Source organism: Hydractinia symbiolongicarpus, chromosome 2 (assembly GCF_029227915.1).
Source record: "Hydractinia symbiolongicarpus strain clone_291-10 chromosome 2, HSymV2.1, whole genome shotgun sequence".
In the NCBI taxonomy this organism is placed as follows: domain Eukaryota; kingdom Metazoa; phylum Cnidaria; class Hydrozoa; order Anthoathecata; family Hydractiniidae; genus Hydractinia; species Hydractinia symbiolongicarpus.
Genome location: NC_079876.1, coordinates 36,326,024 through 36,338,375, shown reverse-complemented (window position 1 = coordinate 36,338,375; position 12,352 = coordinate 36,326,024). Strand labels below are relative to the sequence as shown.

Below are 12,352 nucleotides of genomic sequence, written 5' to 3'. Positions count from 1 at the left end.
AATCTCAATATCACACGTCTGAAATGCCGTTAAGGCTACTAACACACCGGGACGTGATACACTGTCACTCGGAAATTTTGGAAATGAGTAGTAACGCATTGGTGGTTCAGTGGTAGAATTCTCGCCTGCCACGCGGGAGACCGGGGTTCGATTCCCCGCCAATGCATCGTGTTTTACCTACACCTGAAAATACCCTCCGTAAAAAAGAAAGGAAGGAAAATAAATAAAAAAACATAGCTGAAGAAAAGTGCTACGGCTGCTTGCATTCACCACCTCAAACCGCCCTGCTGGGCAGTGATAAAATGCCGAGACCCGGGATTGAACCAGGGACCTTCAGATCTTCAGTCTGACGCTCTCCCAACTGAGCTATCTCGGCCATGATCAATTCTATCACATGGCAAAGGTCTGTACGTTGTGATAGACACTTGACCAGATCAAAAAGAATGTTTGTAGATTCGCTGCGAGTAGGGTTCGAACCTACGCGGGAAGATCCCATTAGATTTCAAGTCTAACGCCTTAACCACTCGGCCATCGCAGCAGAAATTGCTGGGTAACCAGAATAATTCACCAGCTCACCACTCAGGTGCCGAAGAGGACAAAAAGCCAACTAGTAGGGGACACCCGGGTTTGAACCAGGGACCTCTCGATCTGCAGTCGAATGCTCTACCACTGAGCTATATCCCCAGCCAAGGACGGAATCCACGCACAGGGTATATAACATCAACGCGTGAGAGAGCAACTTAACTTAAAAAATGTACACTTCCCGCACCGGGAATCGAACCCGGGCCGCCTGGGTGAAAACCAGAAATCCTAACCACTAGACCATGCGGGACACATTCGCACCACTAAGTAATTTAGATGTCATGCTTTTTCTGACAATTTGAACTAGCTCTGTCTTTCTGTTCGTGTCAAAAACACCTTTTTGCTTCCGCTGCGAGTAGGATTCGAACCTACGCGGGAAGATCCCATTTGATTTCTAGTCAAACGCCTTAACCACTCGGCCATCGCAGCCTGACAAACCGCTGGCCATTGCCACAAGGCCGACCAGAAAGCACAACATTACTGCTAAAGGCACTGCCCGGATTTGAACCGGGGATCTCCTGTTTACTAGACAGGCGCTTTAACCGCTAAGCCACAGCGCCGGCCTGTTGGGAGATTTTGAAAATCTCAATATCACACGTCTGAAATGCCGTTAAGGCTACTAACACACCGGGACGTGATACACTGTCACTCGGAAATTTTGGAAATGAGTAGTAACGCATTGGTGGTTCAGTGGTAGAATTCTCGCCTGCCACGCGGGAGACCGGGGTTCGATTCCCCGCCAATGCATCGTGTTTTACCTACACCTGAAAATACCCTCCGTAAAAAAGAAAGGAAGGAAAATAAATAAAAAAACATAGCTGAAGAAAAGTGCTACGGCTGCTTGCATTCACCACCTCAAACCGCCCTGCTGGGCAGTGATAAAATGCCGAGACCCGGGATTGAACCAGGGACCTTCAGATCTTCAGTCTGACGCTCTCCCAACTGAGCTATCTCGGCCATGATCAATTCCATCACATGGCAAAGGTCTGTACGTTGTGATAGACACTTGACCAGATCAAAAAGAATGTTTGTAGATTCGCTGCGAGTAGGGTTCGAACCTACGCGGGAAGATCCCATTAGATTTCAAGTCTAACGCCTTAACCACTCGGCCATCGCAGCAGAAATTGCTGGGTAACCAGAATAATTCACCAGCTCACCACTCAGGTGCCGAAGAGGACAAAAAGCCAACTAGTAGGGGACACCCGGGTTTGAACCAGGGACCTCTCGATCTGCAGTCGAATGCTCTACCACTGAGCTATATCCCCAGCCAAGGACGGAATCCACGCACAGGGTATATAACATCAACGCGTGAGAGAGCAACTTAACTTAAAAAATGTACACTTCCCGCGCCGGGAATCGAACCCGGGCCGCCTGGGTGAAAACCAGAAATCCTAACCACTAGACCATGCGGGACACATTCGCACCACTAAGTAATTTAGATGTCATGCTTTTTCTGACAATTTGAACTAGCTCTGTCTTTCTGTTCGTGTCAAAAACACCTTTTTGCGTCCGCTGCGAGTAGGATTCGAACCTACGCGGGAAGATCCCATTTGATTTCTAGTCAAACGCCTTAACCACTCGGCCATCGCAGCCTGACAAACCGCTGGCCATTGCCACAAGGCCGACCAGAAAGCACAACATTACTGCTAAAGGCACTGCCCGGATTTGAACCGGGGATCTCCTGTTTACTAGACAGGCGCTTTAACCGCTAAGCCACAGCGCCTGCCTGTTGGGAGATTTTGAAAATCTCAATATCACACGTCTGAAATGCCGTTAAGGCTACTAACACACCGGGACGTGATACACTGTCACTCGGAAATTTTTGAAATGAGTAGTAACGCATTGGTGGTTCAGTGGTAGAATTCTCGCCTGCCACGCGGGAGACCGGGGTTCGATTCCCCGCCAATGCATCGTGTTTTACCTACACCTGAAAATACCCTCCGTAAAAAAGAAAGGAAGGAAAATAAATAAAAAAACATAGCTGAAGAAAAGTGCTACGGCTGCTTGCATTCACCACCTCAAACCGCCCTGCTGGGCAGTGATAAAATGCCGAGACCCGGGATTGAACCAGGGACCTTCAGATCTTCAGTCTGACGCTCTCCCAACTGAGCTATCTCGGCCATGATCAATTCTATCACATGGCAAAGGTCTGTACGTTGTGATAGACACTTGACCAGATCAAAAAGAATGTTTGTAGATTCGCTGCGAGTAGGGTTCGAACCTACGCGGGAAGATCCCATTAGATTTCAAGTCTAACGCCTTAACCACTCGGCCATCGCAGCAGAAATTGCTGGGTAACCAGAATAATTCACCAGCTCACCACTCAGGTGCCGAAGAGGACAAAAAGCCAACTAGTAGGGGACACCCGGGTTTGAACCAGGGACCTCTCGATCTGCAGTCGAATGCTCTACCACTGAGCTATGTCCCCAGCCAAGGACGGAATCCACGCACAGGGTATATAACATCAACGCGTGAGAGAGCAACTTAACTTAAAAAATGTACACTTCCCGCACCGGGAATCGAACCCGGGCCGCCTGGGTGAAAACCAGAAATCCTAACCACTAGACCATGCGGGACACATTCGCACCACTAAGTAATTTAGATGTCATGCTTTTTCTGACAATTTGAACTAGCTCTGTCTTTCTGTTCGTGTCAAAAACACCTTTTTGCGTCCGCTGCGAGTAGGATTCGAACCTACGCGGGAAGATCCCATTTGATTTCTAGTCAAACGCCTTAACCACTCGGCCATCGTAGCCTGACAAACCGCTGGCCATTGCCACAAGGCCGACCAGAAAGCACAACATTACTGCTAAAGGCACTGCCCGGATTTGAACCGGGGATCTCCTGTTTACTAGACAGGCGCTTTAACCGCTAAGCCACAGCGCCTGCCTGTTGGGAGATTTTGAAAATCTCAATATCACACGTCTGAAATGCCGTTAAGGCTACTAACACACCGGGACGTGATACACTGTCACTCGGAAATTTTGGAAATGAGTAGTAACGCATTGGTGGTTCAGTGGTAGAATTCTCGCCTGCCACGCGGGAGACCGGGGTTCGATTCCCCGCCAATGCATCGTGTTTTACCTACACCTGAAAATACCCTCCGTAAAAAAGAAAGGAAGGAAAATAAATAAAAAAACATAGCTGAAGAAAAGTGCTACGGCTGCTTGCATTCACCACCTCAAACCGCCCTGCTGGGCAGTGATAAAATGCCGAGACCCGGGATTGAACCAGGGACCTTCAGATCTTCAGTCTGACGCTCTCCCAACTGAGCTATCTCGGCCATGATCAATTCTATCACATGGCAAAGGTCTGTACGTTGTGATAGACACTTGACCAGATCAAAAAGAATGTTTGTAGATTCGCTGCGAGTAGGGTTCGAACCTACGCGGGAAGATCCCATTAGATTTCAAGTCTAACGCCTTAACCACTCGGCCATCGCAGCAGAAATTGCTGGGTAACCAGAATAATTCACCAGCTCACCACTCAGGTGCCGAAGAGGACAAAAAGCCAACTAGTAGGGGACACCCGGGTTTGAACCAGGGACCTCTCGATCTGCAGTCGAATGCTCTACCACTGAGCTATATCCCCAGCCAAGGACGGAATCCACGCACAGGGTATATAACATCAACGCGTGAGAGAGCAACTTAACTTAAAAAATGTACACTTCCCGCACCGGGAATCGAACCCGGGCCGCCTGGGTGAAAACCAGAAATCCTAACCACTAGACCATGCGGGACACATTCGCACCACTAAGTAATTTAGATGTCATGCTTTTTCTGACAATTTGAACTAGCTCTGTCTTTCTGTTCGTGTCAAAAACACCTTTTTGCGTCCGCTGCGAGTAGGATTCGAACCTACGCGGGAAGATCCCATTTGATTTCTAGTCAAACGCCTTAACCACTCGGCCATCGCAGCCTGACAAACCGCTGGCCATTGCCACAAGGCCGACCAGAAAGCACAACATTACTGCTAAAGGCACTGCCCGGATTTGAACCGGGGATCTCCTGTTTACTAGACAGGCGCTTTAACCGCTAAGCCACAGCGCCTGCCTGTTGGGAGATTTTGAAAATCTCAATATCACACGTCTGAAATGCCGTTAAGGCTACTAACACACCGGGACGTGATACACTGTCACTCGGAAATTTTTGAAATGAGTAGTAACGCATTGGTGGTTCAGTGGTAGAATTCTCGCCTGCCACGCGGGAGACCGGGGTTCGATTCCCCGCCAATGCATCGTGTTTTACCTACACCTGAAAATACCCTCCGTAAAAAAGAAAGGAAGGAAAATAAATAAAAAAACATAGCTGAAGAAAAGTGCTACGGCTGCTTGCATTCACCACCTCAAACCGCCCTGCTGGGCAGTGATAAAATGCCGAGACCCGGGATTGAACCAGGGACCTTCAGATCTTCAGTCTGACGCTCTCCCAACTGAGCTATCTCGGCCATGATCAATTCTATCACATGGCAAAGGTCTGTACGTTGTGATAGACACTTGACCAGATCAAAAGGAATGTTTGTAGATTCGCTGCGAGTAGGGTTCGAACCTACGCGGGAAGATCCCATTAGATTTCAAGTCTAACGCCTTAACCACTCGGCCATCGCAGCAGAAATTGCTGGGTAACCAGAATAATTCACCAGCTCACCACTCAGGTGCCGAAGAGGACAAAAAGCCAACTAGTAGGGGACACCCGGGTTTGAACCAGGGACCTCTCGATCTGCAGTCGAATGCTCTACCACTGAGCTATGTCCCCAGCCAAGGACGGAATCCACGCACAGGGTATATAACATCAACGCGTGAGAGAGCAACTTAACTTAAAAAATGTACACTTCCCGCACCGGGAATCGAACCCGGGCCGCCTGGGTGAAAACCAGAAATCCTAACCACTAGACCATGCGGGACACATTCGCACCACTAAGTAATTTAGATGTCATGCTTTTTCTGACAATTTGAACTAGCTCTGTCTTTCTGTTCGTGTCAAAAACACCTTTTTGCGTCCGCTGCGAGTAGGATTCGAACCTACGCGGGAAGATCCCATTTGATTTCTAGTCAAACGCCTTAACCACTCGGCCATCGTAGCCTGACAAACCGCTGGCCATTGCCACAAGGCCGACCAGAAAGCACAACATTACTGCTAAAGGCACTGCCCGGATTTGAACCGGGGATCTCCTGTTTACTAGACAGGCGCTTTAACCGCTAAGCCACAGCGCCTGCCTGTTGGGAGATTTTGAAAATCTCAATATCACACGTCTGAAATGCCGTTAAGGCTACTAACACACCGGGACGTGATACACTGTCACTCGGAAATTTTGGAAATGAGTAGTAACGCATTGGTGGTTCAGTGGTAGAATTCTCGCCTGCCACGCGGGAGACCGGGGTTCGATTCCCCGCCAATGCATCGTGTTTTACCTACACCTGAAAATACCCTCCGTAAAAAAGAAAGGAAGGAAAATAAATAAAAAAACATAGCTGAAGAAAAGTGCTACGGCTGCTTGCATTCACCACCTCAAACCGCCCTGCTGGGCAGTGATAAAATGCCGAGACCCGGGATTGAACCAGGGACCTTCAGATCTTCAGTCTGACGCTCTCCCAACTGAGCTATCTCGGCCATGATCAATTCTATCACATGGCAAAGGTCTGTACGTTGTGATAGACACTTGACCAGATCAAAAAGAATGTTTGTAGATTCGCTGCGAGTAGGGTTCGAACCTACGCGGGAAGATCCCATTAGATTTCAAGTCTAACGCCTTAACCACTCGGCCATCGCAGCAGAAATTGCTGGGTAACCAGAATAATTCACCAGCTCACCACTCAGGTGCCGAAGAGGACAAAAAGCCAACTAGTAGGGGACACCCGGGTTTGAACCAGGGACCTCTCGATCTGCAGTCGAATGCTCTACCACTGAGCTATATCCCCAGCCAAGGACGGAATCCACGCACAGGGTATATAACATCAACGCGTGAGAGAGCAACTTAACTTAAAAAATGTACACTTCCCGCACCGGGAATCGAACCCGGGCCGCCTGGGTGAAAACCAGAAATCCTAACCACTAGACCATGCGGGACACATTCGCACCACTAAGTAATTTAGATGTCATGCTTTTTCTGACAATTTGAACTAGCTCTGTCTTTCTGTTCGTGTCAAAAACACCTTTTTGCGTCCGCTGCGAGTAGGATTCGAACCTACGCGGGAAGATCCCATTTGATTTCTAGTCAAACGCCTTAACCACTCGGCCATCGCAGCCTGACAAACCGCTGGCCATTGCCACAAGGCCGACCAGAAAGCACAACATTACTGCTAAAGGCACTGCCCGGATTTGAACCGGGGATCTCCTGTTTACTAGACAGGCGCTTTAACCGCTAAGCCACAGCGCCTGCCTGTTGGGAGATTTTGAAAATCTCAATATCACATGTCTGAAATGCCGTTAAGGCTACTAACACACCGGGACGTGATACACTGTCACTCGGAAATTTTGGAAATGAGTAGTAACGCATTGGTGGTTCAGTGGTAGAATTCTCGCCTGCCACGCGGGAGACTGGGGTTCGATTCCCCGCCAATGCATCGTGTTTTACCTACACCTGAAAATACCCTCCGTAAAAAAGAAAGGAAGGAAAATAAATAAAAAAACATAGCTGAAGAAAAGTGCTACGGCTGCTTGCATTCACCACCTCAAACCGCCCTGCTGGGCAGTGATAAAATGCCGAGACCCGGGATTGAACCAGGGACCTTCAGATCTTCAGTCTGACGCTCTCCCAACTGAGCTATCTCGGCCATGATCAATTCTATCACATGGCAAAGGTCTGTACGTTGTGATAGACACTTGACCAGATCAAAAAGAATGTTTGTAGATTCGCTGCGAGTAGGGTTCGAACCTACGCGGGAAGATCCCATTAGATTTCAAGTCTAACGCCTTAACCACTCGGCCATCGCAGCAGAAATTGCTGGGTAACCAGAATAATTCACCAGCTCACCACTCAGGTGCCGAAGAGGACAAAAAGCCAACTAGTAGGGGACACCCGGGTTTGAACCAGGGACCTCTCGATCTGCAGTCGAATGCTCTACCACTGAGCTATATCCCCAGCCAAGGACGGAATCCACGCACAGGGTATATAACATCAACGCGTGAGAGAGCAACTTAACTTAAAAAATGTACACTTCCCGCACCGGGAATCGAACCCGGGCCGCCTGGGTGAAAACCAGAAATCCTAACCACTAGACCATGCGGGACACATTCGCACCACTACGTAATTTAGATGTCATGCTTTTTCTGACAATTTGAACTAGCTCTGTCTTTCTGTTCGTGTCAAAAACACCTTTTTGCGTCCGCTGCGAGTAGGATTCGAACCTACGCGGGAAGATCCCATTTGATTTCTAGTCAAACGCCTTAACCACTCGGCCATCGCAGCCTGACAAACCGCTGGCCATTGCCACAAGGCCGACCAGAAAGCACAACATTACTGCTAAAGGCACTGCCCGGATTTGAACCGGGGATCTCCTGTTTACTAGACAGGCGCTTTAACCGCTAAGCCACAGCGCCTGCCTGTTGGGAGATTTTGAAAATCTCAATATCACACGTCTGAAATGCCGTTAAGGCTACTAACACACCGGGACGTGATACACTGTCACTCGGAAATTTTGGAAATGAGTAGTAACGCATTGGTGGTTCAGTGGTAGAATTCTCGCCTGCCACGCGGGAGACCGGGGTTCGATTCCCCGCCAATGCATCGTGTTTTACCTACACCTGAAAATACCCTCCGTAAAAAAGAAAGGAAGGAAAATAAATAAAAAAACATAGCTGAAGAAAAGTGCTACGGCTGCTTGCATTCACCACCTCAAACCGCCCTGCTGGGCAGTGATAAAATGCCGAGACCCGGGATTGAACCAGGGACCTTCAGATCTTCAGTCTGACGCTCTCCCAACTGAGCTATCTCGGCCATGATCAATTCTATCACATGGCAAAGGTCTGTACGTTGTGATAGACACTTGACCAGATCAAAAAGAATGTTTGTAGATTCGCTGCGAGTAGGGTTCGAACCTACGCGGGAAGATCCCATTAGATTTCAAGTCTAACGCCTTAACCACTCGGCCATCGCAGCAAAAATTGCTGGGTAACCAGAATAATTCACCAGCTCACCACTCAGGTGCCGAAGAGGACAAAAAGCCAACTAGTAGGGGACACCCGGGTTTGAACCAGGGACCTCTCGATCTGCAGTCGAATGCTCTACCACTGAGCTATATCCCCAGCCAAGGACGGAATCCACGCACAGGGTATATAACATCAACGCGTGAGAGAGCAACTTAACTTAAAAAATGTACACTTCCCGCACCGGGAATCGAACCCGGGCCGCCTGGGTGAAAACCAGAAATCCTAACCACTAGACCATGCGGGACACATTCGCACCACTAAGTAATTTAGATGTCATGCTTTTTCTGACAATTTGAACTAGCTCTGTCTTTCTGTTCGTGTCAAAAACACCTTTTTGCGTCCGCTGCGAGTAGGATTCGAACCTACGCGGGAAGATCCCATTTGATTTCTAGTCAAACGCCTTAACCACTCGGCCATCGCAGCCTGACAAACCGCTGGCCATTGCCACAAGGCCGACCAGAAAGCACAACATTACTGCTAAAGGCACTGCCCGGATTTGAACCGGGGATCTCCTGTTTACTAGACAGGCGCTTTAACCGCTAAGCCACAGCGCCTGCCTGTTGGGAGATTTTGAAAATCTCAATATCACACGTCTGAAATGCCGTTAAGGCTACTAACACACCGGGACGTGATACACTGTCACTCGGAAATTTTGGAAATGAGTAGTAACGCATTGGTGGTTCAGTGGTAGAATTCTCGCCTGCCACGCGGGAGACCGGGGTTCGATTCCCCGCCAATGCATCGTGTTTTACCTACACCTGAAAATACCCTCCGTAAAAAAGAAAGGAAGGAAAATAAATAAAAAAACATAGCTGAAGAAAAGTGCTACGGCTGCTTGCATTCACCACCTCAAACCGCCCTGCTGGGCAGTGATAAAATGCCGAGACCCGGGATTGAACCAGGGACCTTCAGATCTTCAGTCTGACGCTCTCCCAACTGAGCTATCTCGGCCATGATCAAATCTATCACATGGCAAAGGTCTGTACGTTGTGATAGACACTTGACCAGATCAAAAAGAATGTTTGTAGATTCGCTGCGAGTAGGGTTCGAACCTACGCGGGAAGATCCCATTAGATTTCAAGTCTAACGCCTTAACCACTCGGCCATCGCAGCAGAAATTGCTGGGTAACCAGAATAATTCACCAGCTCACCACTCAGGTGCCGAAGAGGACAAAAAGCCAACTAGTAGGGGACACCCGGGTTTGAACCAGGGACCTCTCGATCTGCAGTCGAATGCTCTACCACTGAGCTATATCCCCAGCCAAGGACGGAATCCACGCACAGGGTATATAACATCAACGCGTGAGAGAACAACTTAACTTAAAAAATGTACACTTCGCGCACCGGGAATCGAACCCGGGCCGCCTGGGTGAAAACCAGAAATCCTAACCACTAGACCATGCGGGACACATTCGCACCACTAAGTAATTTAGATGTCATGCTTTTTCTGACAATTTGAACTAGCTCTGTCTTTCTGTTCGTGTCAAAAACACCTTTTTGCGTCCGCTGCGAGTAGGATTCGAACCTACGCGGGAAGATCCCATTTGATTTCTAGTCAAACGCCTTAACCACTCGGCCATCGCAGCCTGACAAACCGCTGGCCATTGCCACAAGGCCGACCAGAAAGCACAACATTACTGCTAAAGGCACTGCCCGGATTTGAACCGGGGATCTCCTGTTTACTAGACAGGCGCTTTAACCGCTAAGCCACAGCGCCTGCCTGTTGGGAGATTTTGAAAATCTCAATATCACACGTCTGAAATGCCGTTAAGGCTACTAACACACCGGGACGTGATACACTGTCACTCGGAAATTTTGGAAATGAGTAGTAACGCATTGGTGGTTCAGTGGTAGAATTCTCGCCTGCCACGCGGGAGACCGGGGTTCGATTCCCCGCCAATGCATCGTGTTTTACCTACACCTGAAAATACCCTCCGTAAAAAAGAAAGGAAGGAAAATAAATAAAAAAACATAGCTGAAGAAAAGTGCTACGGCTGCTTGCATTCACCACCTCAAACCGCCCTGCTGGGCAGTGATAAAATGCCGAGACCCGGGATTGAATCAGGGACCTTCAGATCTTCAGTCTGACGCTCTCCCAACTGAGCTATCTCGGCCATGATCAATTCTATCACATGGCAAAGGTCTGTACGTTGTGATAGACACTTGACCAGATCAAAAAGAATGTTTGTAGATTCGCTGCGAGTAGGGTTCGAACCTACGCGGGAAGATCCCATTAGATTTCAAGTCTAACGCCTTAACCACTCGGCCATCGCAGCAGAAATTGCTGGGTAACCAGAATATTTCACCAGCTCACCACTCAGGTGCCGAAGAGGACAAAAAGCCAACTAGTAGGGGACACCCGGGTTTGAACCAGGGACCTCTCGATCTGCAGTCGAATGCTCTACCACTGAGCTATATCCCCAGCCAAGGACGGAATCCACGCACAGGGTATATAACATCAACGCGTGAGAGAGCAACTTAACTTAAAAAATGTACACTTCCCGCACCGGGAATCGAACCCGGGCCGCCTGGGTGAAAACCAGAAATCCTAACCACTAGACCATGCGGGACACATTCGCACCACTTAGTAATTTAGATGTCATGCTTTTTCTGACAATTTGAACTAGCTCTGTCTTTCTGTTCGTGTCAAAAACACCTTTTTGCGTCCGCTGCGAGTAGGATTCGAACCTACGCGGGAAGATCCCATTTGATTTCTAGTCAAACGCCTTAACCACTCGGCCATCGCAGCCTGACAAACCGCTGGCCATTGCCACAAGGCCGACCAGAAAGCACAACATTACTGCTAAAGGCACTGCCCGGATTTGAACCGGGGATCTCCTGTTTACTAGACAGGCGCTTTAACCGCTAAGCCACAGCGCCTGCCTGTTGGGAGATTTTGAAAATCTCAATATCACACGTCTGAAATGCCGTTAAGGCTACTAACACACCGGGACGTGATACACTGTCACTCGGAAATTTTGGAAATGAGTAGTAACGCATTGGTGGTTCAGTGGTTGAATTCTCGCCTGCCACGCGGGAGACCGGGGTTCGATTCCCCGCCAATGAATCGTGTTTTACCTACACCTGAAAATACCCTCCGTAAAAAAGAAAGGAAGGAAAATAAAAAAAAAAACATAGCTGAAGAAAAGTGCTACGGCTGCTTGCATTCACCACCTCAAACCGCCCTGCTGGGCAGTGATAAAATGCCGAGACCCGGGATTGAACCAGGGACCTTCAGATCTTCAGTCTGACGCTCTCCCAACTGAGCTATCTCGGCCATGATCAATTCTATCACATGGCAAAGGTCTGTACGTTGTGATAGACACTTGACCAGATCAAAAAGAATGTTTGTAGATTCGCTGCGAGTAGGGTTCGAACCTACGCGGGAAGATCCCATTAGATTTCAAGTCTAACGCCTTAACCACTCGGCCATCGCAGCAGAAATTGCTGGGTAACCAGAATAATTCACCAGCTCACCACTCAGGTGCCGAAGAGGACAAAAAGCCAACTAGTAGGGGACACCCGGGTTTGAACCAGGGACCTCTCGATCTGCAGTCGAATGCTCTACCACTGAGCTATATCCCCAGCCAAGGACGGAATCCACGCACAGGGTATATAACATC

The 12,352-nt window shown here is 48.8% G+C and overlaps 67 non-coding genes across 67 annotated transcripts; 9 read left to right on the top strand and 58 right to left on the bottom strand.

Annotated features, from left to right (window-relative positions):
* The first annotated feature begins 95 nt into the window (after positions 1-95).
* Trnag-gcc (transfer RNA glycine (anticodon GCC)) lies at positions 96-166 on the top strand. Its single transcript has one exon. It is a non-coding gene; the product is annotated as a tRNA-Gly (tRNA).
* Positions 167-303: 137 nt separating this feature from the next.
* Positions 304-376, bottom strand: Trnaf-gaa (transfer RNA phenylalanine (anticodon GAA)). Its single transcript has one exon. It is a non-coding gene; the product is annotated as a tRNA-Phe (tRNA).
* Positions 377-456: 80 nt separating this feature from the next.
* Trnas-uga (transfer RNA serine (anticodon UGA)) lies at positions 457-538 on the bottom strand. Its single transcript has one exon. It is a non-coding gene; the product is annotated as a tRNA-Ser (tRNA).
* A 74-nt stretch (positions 539-612) lies between these two features.
* Positions 613-684, bottom strand: Trnac-gca (transfer RNA cysteine (anticodon GCA)). Its single transcript has one exon. It is a non-coding gene; the product is annotated as a tRNA-Cys (tRNA).
* Positions 685-760: 76 nt separating this feature from the next.
* Positions 761-832, bottom strand: Trnae-uuc (transfer RNA glutamic acid (anticodon UUC)). The gene has a single exon. It is a non-coding gene; the product is annotated as a tRNA-Glu (tRNA).
* Positions 833-929: 97 nt separating this feature from the next.
* On the bottom strand, positions 930-1,011 carry Trnas-aga (transfer RNA serine (anticodon AGA)). Its single transcript has one exon. It is a non-coding gene; the product is annotated as a tRNA-Ser (tRNA).
* Positions 1,012-1,069: 58 nt separating this feature from the next.
* Trnat-agu (transfer RNA threonine (anticodon AGU)) lies at positions 1,070-1,142 on the bottom strand. Its single transcript has one exon. It is a non-coding gene; the product is annotated as a tRNA-Thr (tRNA).
* A 116-nt stretch (positions 1,143-1,258) lies between these two features.
* Positions 1,259-1,329, top strand: Trnag-gcc (transfer RNA glycine (anticodon GCC)). The gene has a single exon. It is a non-coding gene; the product is annotated as a tRNA-Gly (tRNA).
* A 137-nt stretch (positions 1,330-1,466) lies between these two features.
* On the bottom strand, positions 1,467-1,539 carry Trnaf-gaa (transfer RNA phenylalanine (anticodon GAA)). The gene has a single exon. It is a non-coding gene; the product is annotated as a tRNA-Phe (tRNA).
* Positions 1,540-1,619: 80 nt separating this feature from the next.
* Positions 1,620-1,701, bottom strand: Trnas-uga (transfer RNA serine (anticodon UGA)). Its single transcript has one exon. It is a non-coding gene; the product is annotated as a tRNA-Ser (tRNA).
* A 74-nt stretch (positions 1,702-1,775) lies between these two features.
* On the bottom strand, positions 1,776-1,847 carry Trnac-gca (transfer RNA cysteine (anticodon GCA)). The gene has a single exon. It is a non-coding gene; the product is annotated as a tRNA-Cys (tRNA).
* A 245-nt stretch (positions 1,848-2,092) lies between these two features.
* On the bottom strand, positions 2,093-2,174 carry Trnas-aga (transfer RNA serine (anticodon AGA)). The gene has a single exon. It is a non-coding gene; the product is annotated as a tRNA-Ser (tRNA).
* Positions 2,175-2,232: 58 nt separating this feature from the next.
* Trnat-agu (transfer RNA threonine (anticodon AGU)) lies at positions 2,233-2,305 on the bottom strand. Its single transcript has one exon. It is a non-coding gene; the product is annotated as a tRNA-Thr (tRNA).
* Positions 2,306-2,421: 116 nt separating this feature from the next.
* Positions 2,422-2,492, top strand: Trnag-gcc (transfer RNA glycine (anticodon GCC)). The gene has a single exon. It is a non-coding gene; the product is annotated as a tRNA-Gly (tRNA).
* Positions 2,493-2,629: 137 nt separating this feature from the next.
* On the bottom strand, positions 2,630-2,702 carry Trnaf-gaa (transfer RNA phenylalanine (anticodon GAA)). Its single transcript has one exon. It is a non-coding gene; the product is annotated as a tRNA-Phe (tRNA).
* An 80-nt stretch (positions 2,703-2,782) lies between these two features.
* On the bottom strand, positions 2,783-2,864 carry Trnas-uga (transfer RNA serine (anticodon UGA)). Its single transcript has one exon. It is a non-coding gene; the product is annotated as a tRNA-Ser (tRNA).
* A 74-nt stretch (positions 2,865-2,938) lies between these two features.
* On the bottom strand, positions 2,939-3,010 carry Trnac-gca (transfer RNA cysteine (anticodon GCA)). Its single transcript has one exon. It is a non-coding gene; the product is annotated as a tRNA-Cys (tRNA).
* Positions 3,011-3,086: 76 nt separating this feature from the next.
* Positions 3,087-3,158, bottom strand: Trnae-uuc (transfer RNA glutamic acid (anticodon UUC)). Its single transcript has one exon. It is a non-coding gene; the product is annotated as a tRNA-Glu (tRNA).
* A 237-nt stretch (positions 3,159-3,395) lies between these two features.
* Positions 3,396-3,468, bottom strand: Trnat-agu (transfer RNA threonine (anticodon AGU)). Its single transcript has one exon. It is a non-coding gene; the product is annotated as a tRNA-Thr (tRNA).
* Positions 3,469-3,584: 116 nt separating this feature from the next.
* Positions 3,585-3,655, top strand: Trnag-gcc (transfer RNA glycine (anticodon GCC)). Its single transcript has one exon. It is a non-coding gene; the product is annotated as a tRNA-Gly (tRNA).
* Positions 3,656-3,792: 137 nt separating this feature from the next.
* Trnaf-gaa (transfer RNA phenylalanine (anticodon GAA)) lies at positions 3,793-3,865 on the bottom strand. Its single transcript has one exon. It is a non-coding gene; the product is annotated as a tRNA-Phe (tRNA).
* Positions 3,866-3,945: 80 nt separating this feature from the next.
* On the bottom strand, positions 3,946-4,027 carry Trnas-uga (transfer RNA serine (anticodon UGA)). The gene has a single exon. It is a non-coding gene; the product is annotated as a tRNA-Ser (tRNA).
* A 74-nt stretch (positions 4,028-4,101) lies between these two features.
* On the bottom strand, positions 4,102-4,173 carry Trnac-gca (transfer RNA cysteine (anticodon GCA)). The gene has a single exon. It is a non-coding gene; the product is annotated as a tRNA-Cys (tRNA).
* A 76-nt stretch (positions 4,174-4,249) lies between these two features.
* On the bottom strand, positions 4,250-4,321 carry Trnae-uuc (transfer RNA glutamic acid (anticodon UUC)). The gene has a single exon. It is a non-coding gene; the product is annotated as a tRNA-Glu (tRNA).
* Positions 4,322-4,418: 97 nt separating this feature from the next.
* Trnas-aga (transfer RNA serine (anticodon AGA)) lies at positions 4,419-4,500 on the bottom strand. The gene has a single exon. It is a non-coding gene; the product is annotated as a tRNA-Ser (tRNA).
* A 58-nt stretch (positions 4,501-4,558) lies between these two features.
* Positions 4,559-4,631, bottom strand: Trnat-agu (transfer RNA threonine (anticodon AGU)). Its single transcript has one exon. It is a non-coding gene; the product is annotated as a tRNA-Thr (tRNA).
* A 116-nt stretch (positions 4,632-4,747) lies between these two features.
* Trnag-gcc (transfer RNA glycine (anticodon GCC)) lies at positions 4,748-4,818 on the top strand. The gene has a single exon. It is a non-coding gene; the product is annotated as a tRNA-Gly (tRNA).
* Positions 4,819-4,955: 137 nt separating this feature from the next.
* Positions 4,956-5,028, bottom strand: Trnaf-gaa (transfer RNA phenylalanine (anticodon GAA)). Its single transcript has one exon. It is a non-coding gene; the product is annotated as a tRNA-Phe (tRNA).
* An 80-nt stretch (positions 5,029-5,108) lies between these two features.
* Trnas-uga (transfer RNA serine (anticodon UGA)) lies at positions 5,109-5,190 on the bottom strand. The gene has a single exon. It is a non-coding gene; the product is annotated as a tRNA-Ser (tRNA).
* A 74-nt stretch (positions 5,191-5,264) lies between these two features.
* On the bottom strand, positions 5,265-5,336 carry Trnac-gca (transfer RNA cysteine (anticodon GCA)). Its single transcript has one exon. It is a non-coding gene; the product is annotated as a tRNA-Cys (tRNA).
* A 76-nt stretch (positions 5,337-5,412) lies between these two features.
* On the bottom strand, positions 5,413-5,484 carry Trnae-uuc (transfer RNA glutamic acid (anticodon UUC)). Its single transcript has one exon. It is a non-coding gene; the product is annotated as a tRNA-Glu (tRNA).
* Positions 5,485-5,721: 237 nt separating this feature from the next.
* Trnat-agu (transfer RNA threonine (anticodon AGU)) lies at positions 5,722-5,794 on the bottom strand. Its single transcript has one exon. It is a non-coding gene; the product is annotated as a tRNA-Thr (tRNA).
* Positions 5,795-5,910: 116 nt separating this feature from the next.
* On the top strand, positions 5,911-5,981 carry Trnag-gcc (transfer RNA glycine (anticodon GCC)). Its single transcript has one exon. It is a non-coding gene; the product is annotated as a tRNA-Gly (tRNA).
* Positions 5,982-6,118: 137 nt separating this feature from the next.
* Positions 6,119-6,191, bottom strand: Trnaf-gaa (transfer RNA phenylalanine (anticodon GAA)). The gene has a single exon. It is a non-coding gene; the product is annotated as a tRNA-Phe (tRNA).
* Positions 6,192-6,271: 80 nt separating this feature from the next.
* Trnas-uga (transfer RNA serine (anticodon UGA)) lies at positions 6,272-6,353 on the bottom strand. The gene has a single exon. It is a non-coding gene; the product is annotated as a tRNA-Ser (tRNA).
* Positions 6,354-6,427: 74 nt separating this feature from the next.
* Trnac-gca (transfer RNA cysteine (anticodon GCA)) lies at positions 6,428-6,499 on the bottom strand. Its single transcript has one exon. It is a non-coding gene; the product is annotated as a tRNA-Cys (tRNA).
* Positions 6,500-6,575: 76 nt separating this feature from the next.
* On the bottom strand, positions 6,576-6,647 carry Trnae-uuc (transfer RNA glutamic acid (anticodon UUC)). The gene has a single exon. It is a non-coding gene; the product is annotated as a tRNA-Glu (tRNA).
* A 97-nt stretch (positions 6,648-6,744) lies between these two features.
* On the bottom strand, positions 6,745-6,826 carry Trnas-aga (transfer RNA serine (anticodon AGA)). Its single transcript has one exon. It is a non-coding gene; the product is annotated as a tRNA-Ser (tRNA).
* Positions 6,827-6,884: 58 nt separating this feature from the next.
* On the bottom strand, positions 6,885-6,957 carry Trnat-agu (transfer RNA threonine (anticodon AGU)). Its single transcript has one exon. It is a non-coding gene; the product is annotated as a tRNA-Thr (tRNA).
* Positions 6,958-7,281: 324 nt separating this feature from the next.
* On the bottom strand, positions 7,282-7,354 carry Trnaf-gaa (transfer RNA phenylalanine (anticodon GAA)). The gene has a single exon. It is a non-coding gene; the product is annotated as a tRNA-Phe (tRNA).
* An 80-nt stretch (positions 7,355-7,434) lies between these two features.
* On the bottom strand, positions 7,435-7,516 carry Trnas-uga (transfer RNA serine (anticodon UGA)). Its single transcript has one exon. It is a non-coding gene; the product is annotated as a tRNA-Ser (tRNA).
* A 74-nt stretch (positions 7,517-7,590) lies between these two features.
* Positions 7,591-7,662, bottom strand: Trnac-gca (transfer RNA cysteine (anticodon GCA)). Its single transcript has one exon. It is a non-coding gene; the product is annotated as a tRNA-Cys (tRNA).
* Positions 7,663-7,738: 76 nt separating this feature from the next.
* Positions 7,739-7,810, bottom strand: Trnae-uuc (transfer RNA glutamic acid (anticodon UUC)). The gene has a single exon. It is a non-coding gene; the product is annotated as a tRNA-Glu (tRNA).
* Positions 7,811-7,907: 97 nt separating this feature from the next.
* Trnas-aga (transfer RNA serine (anticodon AGA)) lies at positions 7,908-7,989 on the bottom strand. Its single transcript has one exon. It is a non-coding gene; the product is annotated as a tRNA-Ser (tRNA).
* A 58-nt stretch (positions 7,990-8,047) lies between these two features.
* Positions 8,048-8,120, bottom strand: Trnat-agu (transfer RNA threonine (anticodon AGU)). Its single transcript has one exon. It is a non-coding gene; the product is annotated as a tRNA-Thr (tRNA).
* A 116-nt stretch (positions 8,121-8,236) lies between these two features.
* Positions 8,237-8,307, top strand: Trnag-gcc (transfer RNA glycine (anticodon GCC)). Its single transcript has one exon. It is a non-coding gene; the product is annotated as a tRNA-Gly (tRNA).
* Positions 8,308-8,444: 137 nt separating this feature from the next.
* Trnaf-gaa (transfer RNA phenylalanine (anticodon GAA)) lies at positions 8,445-8,517 on the bottom strand. The gene has a single exon. It is a non-coding gene; the product is annotated as a tRNA-Phe (tRNA).
* An 80-nt stretch (positions 8,518-8,597) lies between these two features.
* On the bottom strand, positions 8,598-8,679 carry Trnas-uga (transfer RNA serine (anticodon UGA)). Its single transcript has one exon. It is a non-coding gene; the product is annotated as a tRNA-Ser (tRNA).
* A 74-nt stretch (positions 8,680-8,753) lies between these two features.
* Trnac-gca (transfer RNA cysteine (anticodon GCA)) lies at positions 8,754-8,825 on the bottom strand. The gene has a single exon. It is a non-coding gene; the product is annotated as a tRNA-Cys (tRNA).
* Positions 8,826-8,901: 76 nt separating this feature from the next.
* Trnae-uuc (transfer RNA glutamic acid (anticodon UUC)) lies at positions 8,902-8,973 on the bottom strand. Its single transcript has one exon. It is a non-coding gene; the product is annotated as a tRNA-Glu (tRNA).
* Positions 8,974-9,070: 97 nt separating this feature from the next.
* On the bottom strand, positions 9,071-9,152 carry Trnas-aga (transfer RNA serine (anticodon AGA)). Its single transcript has one exon. It is a non-coding gene; the product is annotated as a tRNA-Ser (tRNA).
* A 58-nt stretch (positions 9,153-9,210) lies between these two features.
* Trnat-agu (transfer RNA threonine (anticodon AGU)) lies at positions 9,211-9,283 on the bottom strand. The gene has a single exon. It is a non-coding gene; the product is annotated as a tRNA-Thr (tRNA).
* Positions 9,284-9,399: 116 nt separating this feature from the next.
* On the top strand, positions 9,400-9,470 carry Trnag-gcc (transfer RNA glycine (anticodon GCC)). Its single transcript has one exon. It is a non-coding gene; the product is annotated as a tRNA-Gly (tRNA).
* A 137-nt stretch (positions 9,471-9,607) lies between these two features.
* Trnaf-gaa (transfer RNA phenylalanine (anticodon GAA)) lies at positions 9,608-9,680 on the bottom strand. The gene has a single exon. It is a non-coding gene; the product is annotated as a tRNA-Phe (tRNA).
* An 80-nt stretch (positions 9,681-9,760) lies between these two features.
* Positions 9,761-9,842, bottom strand: Trnas-uga (transfer RNA serine (anticodon UGA)). Its single transcript has one exon. It is a non-coding gene; the product is annotated as a tRNA-Ser (tRNA).
* Positions 9,843-9,916: 74 nt separating this feature from the next.
* Trnac-gca (transfer RNA cysteine (anticodon GCA)) lies at positions 9,917-9,988 on the bottom strand. The gene has a single exon. It is a non-coding gene; the product is annotated as a tRNA-Cys (tRNA).
* Positions 9,989-10,233: 245 nt separating this feature from the next.
* Positions 10,234-10,315, bottom strand: Trnas-aga (transfer RNA serine (anticodon AGA)). The gene has a single exon. It is a non-coding gene; the product is annotated as a tRNA-Ser (tRNA).
* Positions 10,316-10,373: 58 nt separating this feature from the next.
* Trnat-agu (transfer RNA threonine (anticodon AGU)) lies at positions 10,374-10,446 on the bottom strand. The gene has a single exon. It is a non-coding gene; the product is annotated as a tRNA-Thr (tRNA).
* A 116-nt stretch (positions 10,447-10,562) lies between these two features.
* On the top strand, positions 10,563-10,633 carry Trnag-gcc (transfer RNA glycine (anticodon GCC)). Its single transcript has one exon. It is a non-coding gene; the product is annotated as a tRNA-Gly (tRNA).
* A 290-nt stretch (positions 10,634-10,923) lies between these two features.
* Trnas-uga (transfer RNA serine (anticodon UGA)) lies at positions 10,924-11,005 on the bottom strand. The gene has a single exon. It is a non-coding gene; the product is annotated as a tRNA-Ser (tRNA).
* A 74-nt stretch (positions 11,006-11,079) lies between these two features.
* On the bottom strand, positions 11,080-11,151 carry Trnac-gca (transfer RNA cysteine (anticodon GCA)). Its single transcript has one exon. It is a non-coding gene; the product is annotated as a tRNA-Cys (tRNA).
* A 76-nt stretch (positions 11,152-11,227) lies between these two features.
* On the bottom strand, positions 11,228-11,299 carry Trnae-uuc (transfer RNA glutamic acid (anticodon UUC)). Its single transcript has one exon. It is a non-coding gene; the product is annotated as a tRNA-Glu (tRNA).
* Positions 11,300-11,396: 97 nt separating this feature from the next.
* Positions 11,397-11,478, bottom strand: Trnas-aga (transfer RNA serine (anticodon AGA)). Its single transcript has one exon. It is a non-coding gene; the product is annotated as a tRNA-Ser (tRNA).
* Positions 11,479-11,536: 58 nt separating this feature from the next.
* Positions 11,537-11,609, bottom strand: Trnat-agu (transfer RNA threonine (anticodon AGU)). The gene has a single exon. It is a non-coding gene; the product is annotated as a tRNA-Thr (tRNA).
* Positions 11,610-11,933: 324 nt separating this feature from the next.
* On the bottom strand, positions 11,934-12,006 carry Trnaf-gaa (transfer RNA phenylalanine (anticodon GAA)). Its single transcript has one exon. It is a non-coding gene; the product is annotated as a tRNA-Phe (tRNA).
* An 80-nt stretch (positions 12,007-12,086) lies between these two features.
* Positions 12,087-12,168, bottom strand: Trnas-uga (transfer RNA serine (anticodon UGA)). The gene has a single exon. It is a non-coding gene; the product is annotated as a tRNA-Ser (tRNA).
* A 74-nt stretch (positions 12,169-12,242) lies between these two features.
* On the bottom strand, positions 12,243-12,314 carry Trnac-gca (transfer RNA cysteine (anticodon GCA)). The gene has a single exon. It is a non-coding gene; the product is annotated as a tRNA-Cys (tRNA).
* Positions 12,315-12,352: the final 38 nt, after the last annotated feature.